This window comes from Nansenia antarctica (genome assembly GCF_963989245.1).
Source record: "Nansenia antarctica genome assembly, chromosome: 11".
Classification (NCBI taxonomy): Eukaryota; Metazoa; Chordata; class Actinopteri; order Argentiniformes; family Microstomatidae; genus Nansenia; species Nansenia antarctica.
In genome coordinates this window covers 18,246,963-18,251,063 of record NC_137681.1, presented here as the reverse complement: position 1 = coordinate 18,251,063, position 4,101 = coordinate 18,246,963, and positions in this window count along the sequence as shown.

The window sequence follows — 4,101 nt, the reverse complement described above, 5'->3', positions numbered from 1 at the left end:
CTAGTCTATTTCATTTCATTGTATATATTCTGCTAATATTTTCTAGACATTTCAATATGATTACTGCAAATAGTGAAAATACCACCGCTCATCCGTTATCAGACTTTGCTGAGGTTCTGGAACTGAAGAGTATCAATAGAGTGCAAAATAACAGCATCTGCACACTCAAACACTGTGCAAAAAAACAGTTTATTGCGAGCTTTCTGTCATATATGATAGGAATATGATTACTGCAAAATTGCACCAAATAATTCAGTTTTGAATGTGTTCTTCAGAGTTTTGAACACAGTATGTTAGCAATGAAAAAATGTGTTGCAAATACATAGTATTTTGCAAGTGGGGGAGTTTGAATGAGAGAAGTGTTATGGCATTTGGAGAACATAGTCATTGAATGCATTCTGTATGAAAGCAATGCACAAATCACAGAGAAAGAGTCACTGTTTTGTTCACATGGGTTTCTGCTCTGCTGACTGTATGAAGAGTTGTGAAACTGTGGTTTCAGTATTGAACATGGTGAGTTAGCAATCGTAAAAAAAAAAGTCAGCTACTAAGGTATTGGAGCCCCCAGGAACCTTAAAAGATACCCCTAATAACAAAAGATCTATGGAATTTGTCATTTTAAGAAATTACCACAATTTATTTATCTGTACAGAACATCCTTGTCTACCACGATACCCTTGATTTACATGTCCAAGAGGCCCCTGGAAGTCCATTGTCTCCTCTACAAAGTATTTGACAAATATGAAATGTTTTTATGACCACTCTTCTTGTCTATGTTCATCCGGTTGTGCACATTACATGTTAATGTTATATTGCTAAACTGAATACAAACATGTTAACAAAAGAATAAGCTACATTCTGATATAGTATACCTCTATTTACTATGTATATTCAATGGAGATGTACTGGGTGCATACAGTATCGTAAGCTACGCATGGCCGTGCAGCATCAAAGGGGTTTAGCCCTAGAAGTGCCCCAGACAGAGGTCACTCTCCTCTGGCATTTTCCTCTGGCATGGATTTATGACAAAAGCTCAGTGACATTTGCTTAATATCACATACCAATATCATCACCTCCCGCTTTGGCCCATTAAAGGTATTTGCTCAGTCTACCCATGAGCCAAGACGAGCCTTATAAAAGGACTAGGGGGTCACACAGCCAGGAGCATTTTTCGATTGCAACTTCTGTTGGTGAGTACATTCCTTGTCTCTGTCATGTGCAGTGTGCTTGTAATAACGTACATTCTAAATTGTTTGGCGAATTTGACGAGGGTAACTTTTTTTTTTACAGAGACTTAATTAGTTAAAGGTTTACTCAATTGTTTCTATTACCAGAGGGAGGTAAGAGTCTCTTTTTGTTATCAACAAAGTCAACAATTAAAATGTGCCTCTCATGTTCTGCAAGTGAAAAAATAAAATAAAATCTAGTGTACTTACAGTGTTACAACACAGGTATAGAGGAACCTCATGCCAAGTATTACCTTATCATACAAACCATGGAAGGCTGATGGAGGTAGAAATCGTAGGATGGTCTATAGTATTATCTGATCATACTGTATGCACTAACATTTAATACCTGCAACATCCAATCTTGGACCCCAGTCCCCTTCCTGAGTGAGTTGCAGTGATGAGTTCAGACGCTGAAATGGCTGTGTACGGGGAGGCTGCGCCATACCTGCGGAAGCCTGAGCGGGAGAGGCTAGAAGCCCAGAACAGGCCCTTTGATGCCAAAAAGGCTGTGTTTGTGTTTGTGGCCGAGCCAAAGGAGTTGTATGTCAAGGGCACTCTCCAAAACAAAGATGGTGGCAAAGCTACTGTTAAAACTGAGGCAGGACAAGTAAGTAACCTGTTAAGGATAACACTGGTTCCAATACCTTATACTGTATGTCATACAGGGGAGGCGGGTAGAGGTAGTAATCAGAGGACAGGCTCATTGTAATGCATGGAATAGAATGAGGAATGGTATCAAACACATGTCAAACAGGTTTGTTTTACTAGCTAAGTAATTCGCTTATGAAGTATGTTTGTTATCTCCCCAATTGTAGTCTGCTACAGTTAAGGATGACCAAGTCTTCCTCATGAACCCACCCAAGTTTGATAAGATTGAGGACATGGCCATGATGACCCACCTTAACGAACCCTCTGTGCTGTACAACCTCAAAGAGCGTTACGCAGCATGGATGATCTATGTAAGTCACTTCCAGCTTTTGCACTTTAATCTCACCACATCAGTGGAGGCTGGTGGAGGTATACATAGGAGGACGGGCTCATTGTAATGCAAGGAATTGAATAAGGAAAGATATTAAAACGTGTTTGATACCATTTCTCATTCCATTCCATTAATTACAATGAGCCCGTCCTCCTATACCTCCCCCAGCCTCCACTGCTCCACATCTAGCCGATGACATTGACAAACTGTTCAGTGATAACTAATGTTGTTAATGTCTGTTTCAGACCTACTCCGGGCTGTTCTGTGTCACTGTGGACCCCTATAAGTGGCTCCCAGTGTACAACCAGGAGGTTGTGTTAGCCTATAGGGGCAAGAAGCGCCAGGAGGCACCGCCCCACATCTTCTCCATCTCTGACAATGCCTATCAGTCCATGCTCACTGGTGAATAGTGTTTTTAAGTCAACAGAGCCCTTGCAAATTCGGACAACCAACATTTTATTTTACTATTTACTATTTTACTATTTACTATTTTATTTAGTTAGTTGTAGTGATGCCTTACTATTTCTGCAAGTAACAACATGACATTTTTGCTTAAGCAGAAAATATTTAATAATGGCTTAATAATCATAGGATGTTCTTCAGATTGTTATTCTTTCTCTCTATCCAGATAGAGAAAATCAGTCTATCTTGATCACGTAAGTAACAAAGCATGAAAAAAAAAATGCATTTACAGTAGGCTATGTACTCACTATGCAGCATGACAGAGATATTGTAGTTATTGATGTCCTTTACTGTTCTCTCAGTGGAGAATCCGATGGAGGGAAGACTGTGAACACCAAGCGTGTCATCCAGTACGTGTCTGGGGACGAGAAGAAAGAGATCACTGCCTCAGGCACAAACAAGGTGTGCCAAACACTCCTCTTTGTTCTCCTTTCAACAAATACCATTATGCCTGACCCATTGATTGATTGATTATTTGATTGATTGATTCACTGATTGATGATATGCATATTTTTGTTCTGTTGTGTCTCTGGGGAACTCTGGAAGATCAGATAATCTCTGCCAACCCTCTTCTGGAGGCCTTTGGGAATGCCAAGACTGTCAGGAATGACAACTCCTCTCGCTTTGTGAGTGTAGAGAGAAATAGTCATATCAGGTGTCACTTGTTAGTCATCTCTGGGTCTTAGTTTCTTGACAGTTATTTTATTTTTGTCCTCCAGGGCAAATTGATCAGAATTCACTTTGGAACGGCAGGAAAACTGTCTTCCGCTGACATTGAGACTTGTGAGTTTTGCCACATTCGGCTGAAAATATTAAAATGTCATAATTAAAATGTGTAATCTACTTATGTACTGCTCTACACAACACATACTCCCTTTGCTTTGGCACTGGAAAAATCCAGGGTGACATTCCAACTGTCGGCAGAGAGGAGCTACCATATCTTCTACCAGATCATGTCCAACAAGAAGCCTGAGCTCATAGCTATCTAGGCAAAACATTATTTCACTGTTCTATTTCAACTGGTGTTAACACGGTATTGAAATGAAGTGATGAGTGATTTTTTACTTAAATAAAATAATCAAGCAGAATTGGTAACTACTGGTACCTAGATCCAAATGGTAGGCTATAGTACAGTAGTGATGCTTGTTTGAATAAATCTCAAACAAGGGAGGCTGGTGGAGGTAGAAATCGGAGGATAGGCTCATTGTACTGCATGGAATGGAATCAAGAATAATATCAAACACTTGTTTAATGCCATTCCTCATTCCATTCCTTGCATTACAATGAGCCTATCCTCCGATTTCTACCTCCACCAGCCTCCGCTGATCTCAAATAAACTGTGTTTCTCTGTTCCTAAACCCAGGGACTCTTCTCATCACCACCAACCCCTATGACTTCCCATTTGTCAGCCAAGGGGAGATAAGTGTGGCC